Genomic DNA, 20,194 nt, shown 5'->3' on the forward strand with positions numbered 1-20,194 from the left:
GACCGCACCACCCAGCTTGGTGTCATCAGCAAGCTTGCTGAGGGTGCTCTCAATGCCACCTTCAATGAAGATATTAAACAACACTGGGCCCAGCACTGACCCCTGAGGGACACCACTTGTCACTGTTTTCCATCTGGACTTAGAGCCATTCGCCACTACACTTTGGACGTGACCATCCAGCCAGTTCCTTATTCACTGAACAGTCCACCCATCAAACCCTTGTCTCTCCAATTTAGAGAGAAGGATGTTGTGGGGGACCATGTCAAAGGCCTTGCAGAAGTTCAGATAGATGGCATCCTCTGCTTTTCCCTTGTCTATTGATGTAGTCACTTTGTTGCAGAAAGCCACTAGGTTGGTCAGGCAGGATTTGCCCCTGGTAAAGCTGTGCTGGCTGTCCTGGATCACCTCCTTGTCCTCCACGTGTCTTAGCATGTCTTCTAGGAGGATCTGGTCCATGATCTTCCCTGGCACAGAGGTGAGGCTGATAGGTCGGTAATTCCCAGGGTCCTCCTTTCCACCCTTTAAAAATATTTTTTCATTGCTACTGTTAAGAAATTAGATGCCTCTCTAAATAAATACCAACAGCACAGGCAATAGAGACAGCTAAACAGAAGTAGGATTTATTGTTAATGAAAGATTAAAATGCTGGATATCTTTCATCTCTCTGAAAGGCTGATCAGACTTATGTTATTTTTTAATGTTTGCATATGAGAACATGTTTGTATTGCTATTATAATGTTTCGAAACCAGTTGAAAACAGTAAAAAGGCCTTGTTGAATGTGCCAGATCAGGTATCTTCATTCAGGCATCTTTACTTCCATGGTCAGATTTGTTCCTTTCCTTTTAGTGAATGGAAGTATCATGGGAAGAGAGATGCACCAGTCTCAAAATTACAATAGTATTTGGAAGCACAATAATATTTATGAGTAAAAACCAAGCAAAAAAAAAATAAATTAGGAAATATTTAACAATATTATTGCATAAAATAATACATGCATTTGGTTAGAAGAAGATATCAAAATGTTACAGGCAATCTTCAGAAAAGGAAACATAAAAAGAAGAAGAAAAAAGGGGAAGAATGTGAGATGAAAGTGATGAAAGGACTATCAAGAAAAGAGTCATTGAAGTTGTGATCAAGTGGTGATATGATAGCTATTCAACTGGTCTGACCACAGAGAAGATTGTGCTCTGCAACTAGAATGTAATAAAACTGCATTTAAAAATATCAAGAACAACCAAACATATAAAAATATTTATAAAAGCATCTGATTTTTAGAATAATCTGAAACAAAGATGAAAATTTTCCATAAGGTTTATTATATTTCAATGGAAGCACTCAATGTTTTATTAAAGTGCTGTGCATTCTAAACAAATATACTTTAAATAATTATTGGAAATTTCTTCTGTTTTTCACCATGACAGGGTGTTCTGGTTTGGTTTGGTGGGTTTTTTGGTAGCAGGGGAAAGGCCGCAGGAGTGGCTCCAGTAAGAAGCTGAGAAGCTCCCCCTGCTCCAAAACCAGCCAAGGAGACATTAGAGGGACGATAGATGTGCCTCAGGGATTAACATATGGAAGAACAGCTGTAACACCTGAGCAGAAAGGCACTTGAGAGAGAAGAGCTGTGCTGGTGGTTGGTGAGGAAGAAGGGGAAGAAGCTGCCCAAGCAGAAGTTTCCCTGCAGCCCATGGCGAGATGGCAGCTGTCCCCCTGCACTCATGGAGGAACGTGGTGGAACATTCCCTGAAGGCACCAGGAAGGGTGAACTTGGCCAGTGGACTTGGATGTTGTGGCCAGTGGATTTGCTGCCAGTGGACTCTGATTATGCAGCTGTGGAAGACCCCGGCGCCAGGGGAGGTGGCTGTTCCCGAAGCAGCCCCTGACTCTGTGGGAAGCCCAGGCTGGAGCAGCTCCGGACCTCGTGGGAAGGACTCATGAAGGACAGGTTTGTGGAGGACTCTCTGCCATGGGAGGGACCCTGTGAGGAAGCAGGGCAGGACTGTGAGGAATCCTTCTTCCTGAGGAGGAAGGAGCAGCAGGAACCACCAGCCTGTGAAGTGACTCTAAACCCCATCCCCTGTCCCCCTGTGCCGCTGGGGGGAAGGAGGGAGAGAAACCGGGAACAAAGGGATTTGGGCCCGGGAAGAAGGGAGGGGTGGGGTAACATATGCAAGCCCTGCTCTGTGTGTGTCTGTGTCTTGTGTGTGTTTGATTAGCGTGAAATTAAATTATTATTTTTTCCCCAAGTTGAGTCTGTTTTGCCCGGGACCTTAATTGGTGAAGATCCCTCCTTGTCCTTTGTCTCAACCCATGAGCTTTGTCCTCCTCATCCCAGAGTGTGTGTGTGGGGAGTTGAGTGAGCGGCCATGGGGCTGGTGCTTTGTTGTCGTGTTGGGCCCAAACCATGACATTATTGGAAAGCCAGACAGGAGACAGACAATGAACCACGGCACAGAGTTACCTGGGAGACTTCATAAGGCAATCTCAGGTCACAGCTTCAGTGGGATTTGGGGAACGGAGATGGGTGAGAAACTCTGGACCCAGGGGAACACCAAGAAGAAAGCAAAGTCTAGCTTTCAGGAGGAAGCTTGAAAAAGAGAATCTGCATCACGGAGATGTATCCAGATCGCTGAAAAAACTGCTTGTATTTGAATACTAGCCAACATCCAGAGGTTTAAATGCCTCACATTCAAAAGCTGGATGCAGTATTCCAGGACCAACCATCCCAGTAGGATGTGTGCAAAGTTTTTCTGCTAACCAAAGGAAGGTCAATAATTTTTTCCTTCTCTCTCTCTGGTAATCATGCAATAACTTGCTCTTGTGTGGTATAAACTGTTCCCACTGCACCCAGATTTCATCATGAATGTGAATGAAACCTCTGAACATCTGTTCCACTCTGTTAGACACAACAGTAAGCTTAAGGACAAATTCACAAGTCATAGGATTTGCAACAGATCCTGAGTAGGGAAAGACCAAGAGCTAAGGGTGAAAAAAACTAACCTAAAACCATTCTAAAATTATTAACTGCAATTCACTAACCATGCACAATCCAACCCTCTAATCAGAAATGAGGAATAATAATATTTTTATTGGTTTTGACACCAACATGAGGACAGGGATCAATCCTGGCCCTTTTATATTCAGCACAACAGACATAAACACATCAACATCCACTCAGACTGGTGGTTAGATGCATAAATGGCAGGAGGCAGGCAGGATTGCAAGCCTGCCTCACTTCCAGTGCACATCCCCTACTGCTTTGTATAAAGATGTCTCATGCCAATGAGCTGCCTGTTTTGAACTCCACCTTAAGGTGACTTTGTCCCATGCCCCATAGGAGAAATCCGGCTGAAGGCTGTGAATTCAGCTCCCATAGTTGGCTGTTATTTTAATGTTACCTTCCAATGATCTTTAGATCATTGTCTTTTGGGGCTTATATGCCTAGGGCCCTTTCAGGATTTACCCTGGCTGGGCTGGAAGTGATTAACTTTATTGTGCCAGGGTATCTGATCAGCCAACTTCTATGATAGTTTCATGTAGGGAAGATAGCCAGATAAAACCATAGCTGAGATGGCTGATTAGCAAGGCCCACAGGAGGAACAAGCCTAGGAAAATTATCCTAATCATTGCATGCAGCCAATATGAAAAGGGCAGAATCACCAGAAATTATCTAGAACAATATCTCATCAATTATTTTAGTATCTTAAACATTCACTGGGCAATGTTCAGGGAGATCCCAACAGATCTCCCCTTGGCAAGATGAGACTCCCTGTGACTTTCATCTCATTAGCTCAAAGCACTTTACAGATACAAAATGATTTACTAAGCAATTATCATTATCTGCATTGCACAGACGATTAAGGCAAAGGGTAGAAAGGCTTAGAGAATACTCCTGGGTTGCTCAGAAAAAGAAAAAAAATGCCCCATGCATACGCACTAAGCACTTTTAAAAGCAGAAATTTCTTTGAACCTTAAGATTATGCGTCTCCCCCTATCTCTTTTAAGCAGCAGCTGTCTGTGTTGTCCCAAACATGAGAGTAAGTGTTGTCTTTCTGCTGCCTGGACATGCTGTACCTGGTTCCCAGGACCTTCCCTCTGGGCACAGCAGAACCAGTTTTTCCCCCTTTCCTCCAGGCCAGATAGGTGAACCTTGGTCACCACTACCTCCTGGGTGTCCTGTGCAATGTGTGTGCTGTAGAGAGTGTTTTGTGTGGCCATAGGTGTACAGCCAGGCACTTCAATGGACAGGAATGGTAGCTATAGCAAGTATCCCATTAAAATAAAAACTCAGTGATTGCTGTCACAGTGATGCTCATAATAGGAAATAGGAAATTGTGTGAATCTCTGCAGACCAGCACAGATAGTGTCTCTCTGGCTCCAGGAGGTGCTAGTTCTTCTTGGATCCCAGGAATGAAGGCATTAGCACCCTCAAAAGGTTAACCAGTATACTGTGTAATAAAGGATTTCTTTGTCCAGCTGGTTCCTTTTCTAGCAGCTGCTGTGGCTTTCTCTGCAAAACAGTTGCAGAACACTTCCTTCCTTCTCCTTTTCTGAACAACATTTTATGTCCCTTCTCATGCTGGGAACCCCAAAAAGGTCCAGCAGCAAGCAGACCTCTAGTGACACGGCACATTGCCCAGACTCCTCATCCATGGTGATGTCCACCAGCTTGTCTTTAGAGTTTTAGTAGAATTTTCTTAGAAGCAAAGCAGGCCTATTAATAATTTTTACTGTGGTGCAAAAGGATGTTTATATGCAAACATGCTGCTTTGCCTCAAGATAAAATCAAGGACATGTTAGTGGCATCATTTTTAGTGACATGAAAGTGCTGTCTGCAGGCTCTTCGGCTACAGCAAGGGATGTGGGTGGCACAGCATAGTCCTCAACACCAAGTCATACGTGTAGTACAAAACTGAGCTGCTCAGGTCAGCTGCTATATGGATTGCTGTCTCCTCCATGTGCAATGGTCTGCCAGGTAGGATCCCCACAAGGTTTACATTTATATGGTTAGATGGGGCTGCACAACAGTCTGTTGTTGCTGCCTGTGGTATAAAGGTGGTAGCAGGCTGTGTCCATTTGCAGTAATTCTTTTGTCAGTTTGCCTTTTCACTATATGACTTTTCAAAACTTAGAGATTGACTGTCCCTCTTAGTGTGATCAAGGTACCAAGGACAGCCTTTTTCATCAGTACATCCCACAAAATTCTCTGAAATTCAGTTAAGCCTTATCAGCAGTCAGCCAGGACCATTTTGGGCACCACAATATAAACAAGACACCAAGCTGTTGGAGACTGTCCAAAGGAGAGCCAGGAGGATGGTGAAGGATCTGGGAGGGATGACTTAGGAGGAGCGGCTGAGGTCACTTGGATTATTCACCTTGGAGAAGAGGAGGCTGAGGGGTGACCTCATTGCAGTCTATGGCTTCCTCACAAGGGGAAGAGATGGGGCAGGTACTGATCTCTTCACTCCTGTGACCAATGACAGGACTTGGGGAGATGTCAGGAAGCTGAATCAGGGGAGGTTTAGGTTAGATATCAGGAAAAGATTTTTCACCCAGAGGGTGGTTGAGCACTGGAACAAGCTCCCCAGGGAAGTGGTCACAGCACCAAGCCTGCCTGAGTTCAAGAAGCATTTGGATGATGCTCTCAGGCACATGGTGTGATTCTAAGGGTGCTGTACACAGGGATAGGAGTTGGACTTGATGATCCTGATGGTCCCTTCCAACTCAGCATATTCTATGATTCTATAACTCTCCAAGTGAGGCATCAGCAGTTGTTGTAAGGTCAAAACTTTGCTCATTCAGCTTCACACAAGTAAGTGCACTGAAGCGTGTTAAGTCAAAGGCTTCCACTTCATTGCCTTTCACAACTAGCATAGTAAGTACACTTCAGTGGGATTGTTAGATGCTTAATGTGAGATGTACCAAGATGTGTTCGGTTATTGAGATGCTTTAAAAATTTATGTCTTTCCCTTATCTATCTGTTACCCCATAAATCTTTGAAGTGGTTTCCTTTGAACACTGATTCCTCAGGAGGATTGCTGCTTGGCTGGTTGTCTCCACATGTAGAAAATGTTTTTCAAGACAAGCTGAAAACCTTCAGGTGAGGGAGATTTTCCATAAATGCCAGAAGAAATGTGAGTCCTGCCTGTTGTGGCTTAAGTCTAAAACTTATAGGATTCTAATCTCTTGTAATGCAAAACTACGAGTTAAATCCAATATACTATTTGACAGACAGACCTAAATATTTGAGATTACATAGATTGAATTCAGTGACATTTAAAACCTGACTAATGCAATTTGTTGACAAATTTAATCAGGTAATTTCCTCAAAGCTTAATAACTGATCTGAGTTTAAATTTATCTGACTTAATGAATGTGAGACTTTTGAAGCTCAGATCCAGTGCTTTCAGGTATGCTGTGGTCTGAGAGCAAATTAAGTAAATAAATTCTAACAGACTAGTCTTACCTTGTCCTAAAGGTGACATCTTGCAAATTCATCTCAGTGAGAATATGAACACTTTAAATATAATGAAATTGGAGGTTTTTTAATTGAGTTGATCCCAGAATAAAAAAAAGCTTGATGTTTTTAGGGAAACAGAGTTTTTGAGTGATGCTCAGATAGGTATTCAAAAACATAGTATGGATGCTTTAACAACTTTGAAATTACCAAAGAAAAAAGACTGTGTAAGGTTTAGATACTGTCAGTATAATTTTTTTCTCAAAACGTAAAGATAACTTAATCCAGAAAAGTCAAACTCTGAAAGGATTTTTCAAAAGCTATTTTATTCCTTAAATAATTAAATGCAAGTCATGGAACAGTTTGCTGGGGCATGCTATGAAGCCAGATGGCAAGTACAACAGTTAAAGGCTGGTGAGAATTCAAGTGTTTAATTTGTAGAGCGTTTTGCAAAGCCAGGAAGTGTTTTGGTGGAAGTGTTACTCACACAGGACTCTCATACAAAATGAGCATTATAGCACCTCAGATAATGCCTGCTTAGATCAAGAGCTTCCATATTAAACAGTATATTTAAATCCTATCAATGAATGCTCTTTATTAGTTAAGTAAAGGTAAAGTTCTGTTCCTGAGGAGAGCAGATGGAGAAGTGTGTTGGCAAAGCAGCTGGAGAAGAAAGAATGGTTTCATCAGTGAGACCTGCAAAAGCCTCATCTCCTGAATCAACGCTGGTTTTTGTTCTTGTTGGTTTTTGCTTTTTGGTTTTTTTCCATGGGCGTTGCTGTAGTAGCACTTCTCACTCATACAGATCTCTGTAAATAAATTCCCAGAGAAAACTCCTGGTAGAGCAAACAGCACTGCTGACATTTCGTCCTAGTGCAGCAATGGGAGATGAAAAACCCTTTGGTGCTTTGTGCAGATTGCTACTGAGATGTAATTTCCCTAATTCTGTGAAGTTCAAAAAAGAAAGAATAGGGTAGGAATGACCTGACACATTATGGCTAAGACTATTTTCTAAGATTTGTGAACTTCTAAAAGACAATCAGAAACTGCTTTGGTATGAAAATAGGCAAGTATCAAAGTGGCAGAATTATAATTTATTTCCATTTATTGTTAAAACCTTCATGTTTCAGTGAAAGACTGTGAAAGAACGGATGATTTCTACTTCCCAAGGTTTAAAAAATTGCATTAAAGGAATGAATATTATCTTGTGCTGTTTTTGTGCACAGTATTTAACATCATTTATACTGACTGATTGCTCTCATCAGCACATAGTCTGGCACAGCAGGATAATTCAGAAAACAAAATGGTTGGTGGTGAGCACTTTAGAGAGGTTTATTTTAGAGAGATGTCACAGTCTAGTCCTAAAACTAAATGTCCATTAGTTGTGTTTCTGCATAATGTCTTTCAGCTTTGTTTCAGCTGAAATGAAGCTGGAGGATATGTTTCCAGACCACTCCACATGACGAACTGAAGCACAGCAAGGACAAACAAGTGGGAAAGTTGCTTCCAATTGCATTCACTCCATGTCTAAACAAATATGCTGGTGGAGATACAGCCTGTAACAAGAAATGGGCACATTTGTGGCTTTCCATCCTAAAAATGCTCAGCTGCATGTAGCATGTCAAACCAGAAAAATTACATCTATCTTCTGGACATCAATTGCTGAAGCAGAGAAGTAGTGTAGGTATTCTCTCCAGAAGAATATCTTCAGCGTGACCTAATTTGTTTTCAAGGACATGGTATAGCTCTTAGCTGCACTTCTGGACACTAGCCAGAAGTAGCTTGTTAAGACTCTCTCAAAAGCCTGTTTAAGAAAGTGCAAAGGCCTCTGAAACTATATGCATCAAGGGACTTCTACATCTAGTTGCCTGCTTCAGTGGCAAGAGAGGGAAACTACTCTGTGATAGTTGTTCACACCATGGTTAGAAATCTCTGAAATACTGGGGTACATTCTGAGTTCTTGAGTATTGTCCACACTGAAGTCAGAAGTTTAAAAAATCATAGTGATGGACTTAACCGAAAATGGATAACACTTTATCTTCAGAAAAAAATGTCAAAAGTCAAATATTTTAATCTTGTTAAAGAGGTAAAGAATGGAACTTTGTTTAGAGCATTTTGGAACATAAACTACAGCTCTTTCCATTAACAGATAGGTGGCTTAAAGTGCATTTCAAACAATATTAGTCTTTGTAAGCCCAGCTAAAATATCTTCACATAAAAAATATACATTTACATGGTTTTTTTACATGTTTTTTTTAGAATAATAATTCTCAGTTACCTGTATTTTTTTTTATTTACTCTGAAAAGAAAGGTGGTTTATTATTAATAAGAGTTGTATTTAATAAAGCAGCTTCCAAGGATCAAATTTTAAAAAGAAAATTATCAGAAAATACACAGAAAATAATTCCTCTAGGTGATTTTTTAAAAGCATAGGAAACACAATGGAAGTACATAAATTCCTAAAACTCTTCAAAAGCTGACAGTAAAAGTTGGAAAATAAATTAATATGATATCGTGGTTTGACTCAGGATCAGCAATTAAACCATTGATTATAATGCTCTCAATCCCCTCCCCCTCCCACCCAGAAGGGGAAAGGAGAGAGAATAATGAGAAAGACACTTTCCAGGTTGAAAACTAAACTAGACTGATTTAGTTAAATACTAATGATAAAAAGAATATGTACAATTATATACAAGTATGTGCAGGAATGTGCAAACCCCTATTGCCTCCCCCCACCCCCAGCAACTCCCACAGCACTCCCCTTACCTCTGAGCAGTCCTGAAATGTCCCAGAGCTGCTGGAGAGAGCAGCAGAGCAGGCAGGAGCTGAGGGCAGAGTTGTGAGGGTCAGGAAAGCACAAGCCCAGGGATCAGTGGTGATGGATAGATGGAGTCCTCCCTGGATGCCAGCCATGGATGGAAGAGAAGGGAAGAAGAAGAAGGAAGGAAGTTGTTTTCCGTGATCCCTGAACTTACACCAAGCTTACGTAGGTACATTGAGTGGAATACTTGGGTCAATTTTGCTGTCTGTCTAGTCCACTCCTCCTTACAGGAGGGCTGCAGTTATGACTCTTCTGCTCCTTTAGCATCTGAGGCTGCAGATTCAACAAGCAGAGCAAAGCATCCTTGATGTCTCCAGTGTTATCAGTTCACTAGCTGGAAAACTTGATACTAGTTAAGAGAGCTCACTGAAGGAAAAAAAATCAGTATAAAGAAAAGTGGCTTCATCCTGGCTCAAACCAGGACATATGGATGGATAGCAGAAGGGAGAGAGAGAAAAAGGAAGCCAAAGGAGGAATAAACAAAAGCTTTAATAAAAATATTTTTCTAGATACTTACACAGCAAGAATGAACTAGTGGAAGAACTCAAAATCCTATAAGGTCTAGCAAAAAAAGTGCATTTAACACATCAAAAGAGAAAAGTGTTCTGCTTACAGAATGGACTATAGGATAGGATAGATGACATATATCTATAAATCTCAGAAAAGGAGAAGATCAGCATTCCATCAAAGTAGAAAGCTGTCTAACTGAAACATTAAAACACACACAATTCTTATTTTTTTTCACTACCACTCAATTACTTTGGTGTCTTCTTAACCTAGACTTGCTCAGGACTCAGCAGCAGAAATTGTTGTCAACTGTTTGCTCATTAAGGTGAAGGTTTTTCTAAATATATCCCCAGGGCTGATGCTGATGCCACTTATCCAGCAGTAAAAATCTTAGTATGTGTTGGGCTCAGCTATGTCTCAACTTCCTGGCGTCACTGAGCACGCTGTTAGAAAACAGGCGTAGGTCCCTTGAGCTGCTGCTGATGGTGCTGTATTTCCCCAGGCAATGTTTCAATAGGAGGGGAAGAGGCACAGGCAGCCTGCTCACAGGCAGCCCAGGGGGATAAGAGGTAGCTGACACAGCTCCCCATCTGGGCCGGGCGGTACCAGCAGCATCTGGCTGTGGTGTTATGTCACCTTGTGCCATCCGCCATGCTGGGTCTTGTATCAGCCTTTATTGACTGCAAGGACAGGGTGGCTCTGAACCAAGGGAGGTGCAGTCAGAGATTAATATTCTGGCACACTGCTCAGAAGATGAACCACTGCAGACAATCTTGTCACTCACTGTGTGCTCCTGCTCCATGGTGTGTCTTTTGCTGCATTGGGTGCCCATAGCATAAACAGACTGCATAAGCTCATAGAGTGCAAGTCACTGTGGTTATTATTCAATAGCCACAGACATAAGACTTTGTTGCGCATGTGCATGGCTTTACTGGCTTGCTCCTAAAGCAGAGGAGTCTTAGAGGCAATTCAAAGGAGCATAGTTTGGGCTCAAACCCTTAAAAGTAGTGAGGTGTGTAAATTTACATTCCAGAGGACACAGCATACTGAGTGAAATCCGAGAGCGAATTCTGGGGTTTTTAAACTGCAGCTCTGATGTAAGCAACAAATTCAGCAGAGATATTCAAAATAATCTCTTCCCACTTCTAAATGTGTCTCTGCCACCTCAAGTTTTGAATGAAAGAAACCTTGTGCACAGAAGCACATCAGCGTGGCTGGACCGACCATGTCTGTGCCAGACACCTCTCTGAGGCTGTCAGGGAGCCAGAATTTCAGCAGTGTCATGTTTTGGTCCCTTTGCTTCTATTTGCTCTATGCACTTTGACTACATTTTAAGAGTAGTGAAGTGCTGGCCTTTTCCTTTTATTTGCAGCAGCAGCATCCTTCCCATCTGCCAGATGCAGACATAGCTTAAGGAGGAAGTGTTCTGTGCAAATATGTGCTGGGGTGTTTTGTAAGCAGCACTTGGTGACTCCAACCTCCATGGAGATGGTGAAGAGTGAACAATGCTGGTCTTTGTGGGATGGTGCATTTTTCTTGTTCCTAAAAGAAGAAAAATAACTGCCTAAAAAAAGTATGAACACAAATGAAACTATTCAAACTTTCATATAGAAGGGCAGCCGGAACTATCTGAGCAAAAAATATCTCACCAAAAAAAACATTCTGGCTGGCCCAAATTTGCTACTTGATTTAGCAAAGACAGAAAAGATTCACTTCCCTTTATTTCTGTCTAGGCTCAGCATCTGAAGTCAGCAACAAAGGCAATAGGATAGTCGTGTTGTGGTGACTGGGACTCAACTCCTTCCTCTGCATATGAATACATCAATACAGAGTTCTTGGAAGCAGAATGTACAGGATATTCTGAATTGTTCCAGAATAGCTACTTCTGCTCCCTTTTGCATTAAGTAATCTAACATTATATGTTTACTGGACCAGTAATAGCAGTGTGGGGATTGTTTACTTTCCCATTCTGTACAGACTTTTCCAAGTTGAAAAATTAGGATGTTTCATTTCAAAACTGTCACAACAAGATCTTTTCACTTATTTCAAATTTTTTGTCTTCAGTATCTTCTAGTTTATTGAACAAGATTAATAAACTTGATGTGCAGTCAGGTATTCTGAATACTTAAGCAAATACCCAGCTGCTATAGTAAGCAGGCTCACTCCATTACCTTTTCAGTTCAGACAACATTATAAACTGATTGTAAGCTAAAGCAGACACTCAGAGAAGCTCCACAGAATTTGCATGCTGATGGGAGGAGTGTTAGCACTTATCTGCTTGCTTCAGGCACAGAATGGTATTTTCATACTATTAAACAATTTTCTGCATTGCTGATGTCATCACACAGATTTGAATATGACCTATAGTTTGATGAAAATGGGGTAAAGAATTGCTTTCCAGTGCTTGCTCAGGGCGTGAAGGGAAGGTTTATGGCAACCTGAGTGTCTCAGCAGCAGTGCTCTAGCCAAGAAGAAAATAGAAAGGAATGTAGGACATTTTTACCTTGAGCTTATTTTTTGTTTGTTTTGTTTGTTTTTCTTGTTCGGGGTTGCTATTGCAAATCCTTTTGCAACACATGATGTTATTAAATAATATTTCTGAGCTTATCTTCTGTTTCCTATGTCCATAAGTGCTCATCACGTGGGTTGGGAAAGGTATGTGCCAGACTAAAGCAAGAGATGCCTTTGATCTCATGTGATCCAGACATCTGAAATTTAGACATTATCCTGGCTTCCATGGACGTGAGCTATGGGATGAAACTTGAAAAGATGGTCCAACCAGTGCAGTCATCATATGCCCTTAAATAATGCAGGTTTTTTTCTGGATAGCAGGTTTTAAGTAAAAAAATTGTGGAGCCTAATTCAATTAGAGGCAGATTTCAATAAGTATTTAGACACTTAAATTTATCTGGGCTTATAGAAGCATTTGACAGCTGCCAGTGCAATTCACTCTGGAACATCTTGGAAGTCTATTGCATGCCAACAAAACTCATGAACTTCATCAAAATTTTATGCCAAGGTTCTGCTTGAACAGTTCAGGTAAATGAGAACTTGCACAAATGGGTTAATCAAACTTGTCTGTCAAACACAAACTCATTCATTCAAAAGCTTTTTGTCAGACATTGACTTCATTAAAAAAAAATATTAAAAAAAAACATGATGCAGGCATGGCAAACCAGAAAAACCCTGTATCAGAATATTAAAAGGATATTTTCAACTCAAGCCTTCTAAATTACAAATACAGACAAAAGCCTTAAGGACTGTCTTTCCCTAAAAAAACAAAGATACAGATGAGCCAAGGAGAAACATCCTCCAAAAATGGACCTACTGAGCAACTGAGCTATTGCCACCGCAAGTATTACAGTAGGAGGCAATGCCATGCAGGAGCTGAGTCATCTCTAACTCACAGGAGGATTCCAGTCAAGGACAACAACCTGAAGAAAAGAATGTCACCAAGTACCAAAGCAGTGGCTGGCCTTCAGCAGCTGAAACAAATTTTCATCACTGATAATCTAGACAGTATGTGGCTCTCAGAACAGGGACTGCGTTAATTGTCCTCCGTTCAAATGCAGGTGTTGAAAACACGCCACAGGCAGAAGCAACTGTCTAAATGACCTTGAAAGCAAGTGCTTCAGAAAAGGTCTGGAAATTAAACAGACTAACTGTATAAAGAACCTACAGATTCATAGGAGATAGCAACAACTGGTCTCCAAAGTTATTCAGAAAAGGAAAAAGAAGGAAGTGTGCTGTAACTGTATTGCAGAGGAGGCCACAGCAGCTACTAGTAAAGGAACTGGCTGGACAAATAAATTCTTTACTAGGCACCACATTGGTGAAATGCACGCAGTTCCTCTTAATCCAAAAATCTAACAAAAAATCAACATTTTCTAGATTATTCCAGTAACAGGAGAGCGTGATGTTTGAGTCAGGCATTTTCTTATTCCAATTATTCTGCATGTTTTTATTCAGAAGAATGGACAAGGTCTTGTTTTCTTGGCTACAACAAACATGGTCCCAGCCACTGTAGATATTTTCCTTTTCTCAGCAAAGGGTCTCTTGGCCAGGACCTGGAAAGACTCTTGTTGGGTCCTTCCTATCCCACAATGCCTTTGCAGGCTTCTCCTACAAGCTGTTTCATGCCACTCAACTCTTCTTCTCCCCATCAGGCATTCATGCATGAGGAGACAACTGCCTGCTTAGGACTTTATTTCCATCTATTTATCTATTAGCATCAATTTCCAGGTAATTTGAGCTGAGCTGCCTTTGCCTTTCTCATAGAAATCAGTGATGGGTGGTTGGAGAGTACCTTTTACCTGCTGACTTTGAGGGAAGAGTTTAATGTCCTCTCATAATCCCCTTAAATAAAGTGGTGATGCAGCCTCAATAAGGTGTAACATAGACTGCAGTAGCAGACCCATCTGACCTTGTCTGAGACACAAGGATATCTGATATTGCAGAAATTCACTACTATTCAGCTATCTAAACATGCAGATAGGTATCAAGTGGAATTTACAGAAATGCTGGCACCTATATTACTTTAGAAATCTGCCCCTCAGGACCTGATACAAAGCCATTGTTATAGAGAAATTACTATTGACTTTGTTAGGCTTCACTTTAGATTAATGTTGCACACTCCTTTGCTGCCCTTTGCTGTCGCTGTTCCTTTGACTTGAATTATTCCCTCATGGTATTGCAAAAAAGGATGGGACTGTTAGCAGCAATGCATGGGAAATTGAATACTGGTTCTTCTGGTTTTGACAGTGTGTCTATTAAATACAAAGAGGAAAATATTGTTTTTAAACCTTAATAGAATTGTTCTGTTCATATCTCTAAAAGATTGTTATGTCTTTAAAAATTATCTAAAACAAAAGTGAAATATTACAATTTGTTTGAAGAGGAATGAATGTGTATGTCACTTGTTTGCAAAAATGGTGAAACCTCATTAATTGGAGTAGGATGACTGGAAAACTATACCATGTTCCTGCAGTAAACATCATGTCCATGGAAGCCATGTGCAAGAAATTGATTTCTGCATCACTGTAGAATATATAAAATATGCGGTCATTAAATCTTTTCCAATATTAAAAAATGTCTGATGACAAGCTTCTCTAGCTATCCTAGGCACCAAACCAAATGCATTAACTAAAACATGACAGTATCAAGCTACCCACACAATAAATAAGGGGACACATTTTTTTTTTAATAGTATGTGATTGGATACTGTCAGAATTGGGAAGCGAAAGAAACATTAAAAGGAAGATAGGATCAAAAAGTAAGAAACAGGAACCAGTTATTTTACAGTTTTATAGTGTTAGAGAGAGAAGAAGTAAGATAAATCAAAAACAAATGTACTAGTGCACTATTGGTCTACAATGGTGAAGAGACCATTTTGAATTTAGAAAAGCTTAAACCCATGGTTGCTGAAGAGGAATACTGTGGTGGGTCTCTGCATCAGACCCAATGTCTGTCCCAAGCTCATTGCTATGGAGTCTTACCCACAGGGTAACAGCCTGGCTGAAAAGCTATTCCCAGCATCATCTCTGCTTGGGCACAGCAGAGAGGAACCGGACACAGAAAGGCAGATCTCAGGAATGGAGAACTGCTGTTTGTGCAGAGGCTGGCCGTAAGTGAGGAAGGGATCTTACTACTGGAAAGAAGTAAGGTTGTCAGTCGGATAGGCGTGTTCTCTTTGGCCTGCCTCCTCAGTTTTAAATATATGGACACCAAAATTTTTCTGTAGCCCTGTGAGTGTTCTGAATATGCACTATCCCTAGCCAGTCAGTCTCAGATGCACATATGAAGTGGTTCAGGGCAATCAGGCAAGCCTATATCACACATGTACAACATGCATGTCACAACTGTGGAACAGCTCCAACAGCACTGGGAAACATCTGATTTCCTGCAAAGACCTCAATAGCCCATCAGTCCATGAGCAGTAAGCCTGACCCAGCCCAGAAGCACTAATCAGATGGCACATGCACTGTGTGTGTTTGGGACACTCACCACAAGGCTCTGCATAGTTGGCTTGCTTGAAAATTTACATTGTAGGTGTTTGCCAACAAGCTTAGAGTTAGCCTTAGGAGCCCATATAAGAGATAAAGTGTACTGCTGATGTAGGATTCATTTGGTAAACCACAGATGTCTACATTTGACTTTTCACAAATCTGTTTGAAACTGGTGGAGACCAAAGGGCACTTCCAAAAGCTAAGTCTTCTCCAAGTCTTCCAAAGTAGGCCCTCAAACAAGGGAAGATGACTACAGTTGCTGTGCTGCATACAGTAGCTCAACAGACACTTGTTAAAAAATGGCAGCATAAAACTTCAACAAAATGGAAATTTATGACATTTCTGGGTTGGGGTTTTTTTAACAACAGTCTACAGGTATGACAGTGGCCAATTAAATATGTTTTAATAACTCCCTCCTACCCAGAAACTTCTCTGGAAGCTGCAACAGGGCCACAGCCACAGCACCTTTCACGTGTTTCTTGTGGGTGCAAACTCTACCTTTCTGCCACCCAGACATGTGGTGCCCAGCTGCTTGCCATGGCTATACCCAGCTCCCAGACTCCTCCTTCTGAGCAAAGAATGACCCACTTCTCTCTCTTTCCTCCAAGCCAGATCGGTGCTTTTTGGTTGATCACTGCTCTTGGGTGTCTTACACAATGTGGGTGTTTAATTGACTGAACTCACACAGATAATAAAATTACAAGATAGGAATTTTGGTTTTCTGAGATGAACAGAGGTTTTAGCTGATGGGAAGCATCATCTGCAACCAAGAAAACTAGAATATAAGGTAAAAAACACTCCTGCTTTATGTTTCAGGAATTTTTCCTTTGCTCTTGTACACTCTTGTACGCTCAGAGCAATTTGCCACTGAGGGATAGATATCAGTTAAAAATCAGATTTCATTTGAGTTCTTCAGTTAGCAAAGCAGAAGCATAAAAATATAGGGCAGGAGAAGACATTCACAAAGGTCTCATTGGCAGTTTCTTTCTTTAATTGAAAGTACTACAACTGTAGGAAAATGCAAGACTTGGCATGTGTGCTTTTAAGCAACACATGCTTTCAGTACTTCTAATTCTTGTGGAAACTTAACAAAATATTGATAAAATATATGATGCCAGAGTTGCAGATATTACTGTGTGGAGTATGACAAAGAAACCAAACAGCTAAGACCATGAGAAGGGAAGTTAGCTCATAAAATGAAAGAAAATATTCAGAAATAGATTTATAAACCAAAAGCAAAACCTTCCATTTTACAAGCTTGTCAGTTTTCCATACTTATATAAATCTGTTGTCAGTCCTTTAATACTGCCATTACTAGAATAGTAGTATTGTTGAACAGTAGAAAAGTATAGTAGAATGCTAGAAAAAGACTGAATATTGCCTCAAACGTTTCTGAATGTGCATTGGCAAAGATAGTTTTGATTTTATGGCTGTTTCTCTTCAAAAAGTTCAGTTACCTAGGCCTGTTTTTGTTCAGAATTTTGCCCTTAGCAATATGTCTTGGTAACCATAAAAGAAGGAAAACAAAGTGCAGAGAGATAAGGTATTGGATTTAGGTCAGCAGCTATCCTGATACCATTTCTTGGGCTCAGGACTGTGTATCTTGAACAAAGATAATTTTCCACCAAAACAGACAAAAAAACCAGTCCAGTTTTACAAAATTTGTAGGGCTTCCTTTCGTCTCATGTTTTGCACACCCAAAGTAAGAATTTCTCACCAGGTACACATTTTATTCTCAGCTTTGGCTATTTTTCTAATTAAATAATACCACGTATAAATAACCTCTAAGTGCCCATTAACCGAAGAGTGCACGCAAGTTGCTCTTATAAGCTGGGTATCCAGACTCCCTTTTCAGTTTCAGCAGCAGTAAATGGACATAGTAGAAATTATTTTACTTCTCCGTGCTTTGTTTTTCCCCCTTAAACTCCTGGAGATAATGGTGAATTGATGTGTATGTCTTTTGCACTTAGACACAGAATTTATCTTCTCATATTAGGAGGCTAACTCCCACATATATTCAATGAAGTTGAGCTCCTCCAGAGGCAACTGAGAAGAATTCTAATCTTAATTACCTGATTATCTTGTTCAGAATAAATGGAGAAATTTGGCCTGCGCCTCATTTTTTCAGATGATCGGTCTATCCTAGAGTGTATTTCTACATGTAGATACTTTCTGAACAAGATTAAGAAAATTAAAAGGTAGGGGTTATTCACAAGACAAAAAAAAGTCTTCCCTGTTTTGGAGGGCCTATTGCCCCAAAACATGATCTACCAAAGATCAAGAGCTCCTGATCTTCACAGAGGATTTTTTTTAAGATATATTTATGAAGGTCCTTCACAGGATCACATTTTTACTACATATGACCCCAATTTTATTGCAGAACAAGGGCCTGAGCAAGCTAATGCTATGTTGCAATTAGACCTTCTCTGACCTCCAGATGTCCCTTCTGACATAAACCATTCTAACAGCGAGATATCTGCAAGTTCCTCATATGTGATTTCTTAAAAACAGGAAGATCAGAGGCAAAAGAGGGGGTTTTATTCCAAAAAAAACAATGTTATAAGTAAGCATGTTTCTTGCTAGTTTTCATTATTTTTCTTGTGCCACAATAATGATAGTAATATAAATATTTATTTTCCTGCTGATTCCACAAAAAACATGAAAACGGTAAATTTTTCAATATACCCCTGCCTTTCTCTTCTTTCTCCTTCTCCCATTCCATGTGTGGTCTCTCCAGCCCATGTGAACTAAGTATGAATCTAGCCACTGTCTTGTACAATATCCATAATGAAACAGCAACTGATGAACAGCTTTGGTTATCACGGTTGATGTTCATAGTACTTCAGATATTATGATGTTCACATGACATTCAAGACCAACTTGCTACTGATTGCACATGTAAGCCTGGTGCAGCGGTCACCTCACCTAACTGAAAGCATCCACAGTGCAAACACCTACATCTGACGTGGTCACCATGGGAGCCCTCCAGAGCTAAAAAAACAATTCCTGTTTTTGGGTTGCAATTACTTTGACCCATCTTAAACCTCTGCGTTAGGTTAACACAAGTGATACTCATAAACTGTCTCTATCATCTCACCCCTGAAGGGAGACTGATGCATAGACCTGTTAATGCAGCTGTAGATGTCTGCATTTAGCTTAGCTGAATACCCTTACCTCCTCTTCTTTGGCCTCACACCAGATCACAAGCTATACCATCATGAAAACCTGACATATAGAAAGTTCAGGACTTTTCAGTGTTTTGTAAAGTCAGATACTGCTACACCAACCAAGCAAGCAAGTTCCAAGGCTAAAATCTTCATACAGTTAAAGCAACAAATTATTACTTTGAATCTGTCAGATAACCCCTACCTTTTCGGTTTTGCTCCATTATAAGAAGAGATTCTAGGAGGAATGGAAGGCATGACCATTTAAGGCATTTCTTTGCTGTAAACCTAGCTAATCTAAATTAAAATTGTTTTTTCATGTTTAACAAAGACTTAGATTGAGCTTGTGCCCACCAATAAAATGCTTTTAGCTACTGTGTAGGAAATTACTTTTAAAAAACCCAAAAACCAAATTAATCTGTGTGGAGGTAATGAGTCATAGCACCATAGAATCATAGAATCATAGAATCATAGAATGGAAGGGGTTGGAAGGGACTTCTGGAGATCATTGAGTCCAAACGCCCTGCCAGAGCAGGATCATCTGGGACAGGTCACACAGAAATGCATCCAGATTGGTCTTGAAAGTCTCCAGAGAAAGAAACTCCACAACTTCTCTGTGCAGCCTGTTTCAGTGCTCTTCAGTCTGCAAAACACACATGGTCCAGGACAGTATGGGGCCCACTTCTAGCATACCCTAATGTATTCAGAGAGAAGGATGTAGCAGTCCCTCATGTAATAGGGCTGGTACCTTCTCCCTGAAGCATGGTGACTACTCAGGGGTGCTGCAGGACACAGAAGCAGGGTGAGGAGGTGGGCAGGAAATGTCTCATTTAGCTAAAAAAAAGAAAACTTGGTGTTTCAGTCATCCTTGATCCCTCCTTATTTCTCTGGTTCTGTTATTTGCAGGGAAAGGATGTATGCATCAGGAAGAGTTTCACCACATGAAAACAGCTGCATGGTCTTCTCCTGGCAACTCAGACTCTGGCTGAGAGCACTGGCCCTGGCAGTGGGCAATGCTGTGCCAGCAGATTGCTCGTTTCCCACTGCAGACCACAGCACTGTTCACTGTCTCTCTTGGATACTCAGAAAAGTGCTGCTGCACCATCCTTGGCCCCTCTGCAGTCTTATGCTGCGTGTGCCCCTTGCCATACCATAAGCTCAAACTTTTGTATATAAGCACATTGCTGCCACCCCACACCCACCATCTGGGTACTTCTCAGTGGAAGAGGAGAAAATTCTTCT

The sequence above is a fragment of the Apus apus genome, chromosome 1, assembly GCF_020740795.1.
Source record: "Apus apus isolate bApuApu2 chromosome 1, bApuApu2.pri.cur, whole genome shotgun sequence".
Taxonomy (NCBI): domain Eukaryota; kingdom Metazoa; phylum Chordata; class Aves; order Apodiformes; family Apodidae; genus Apus; species Apus apus.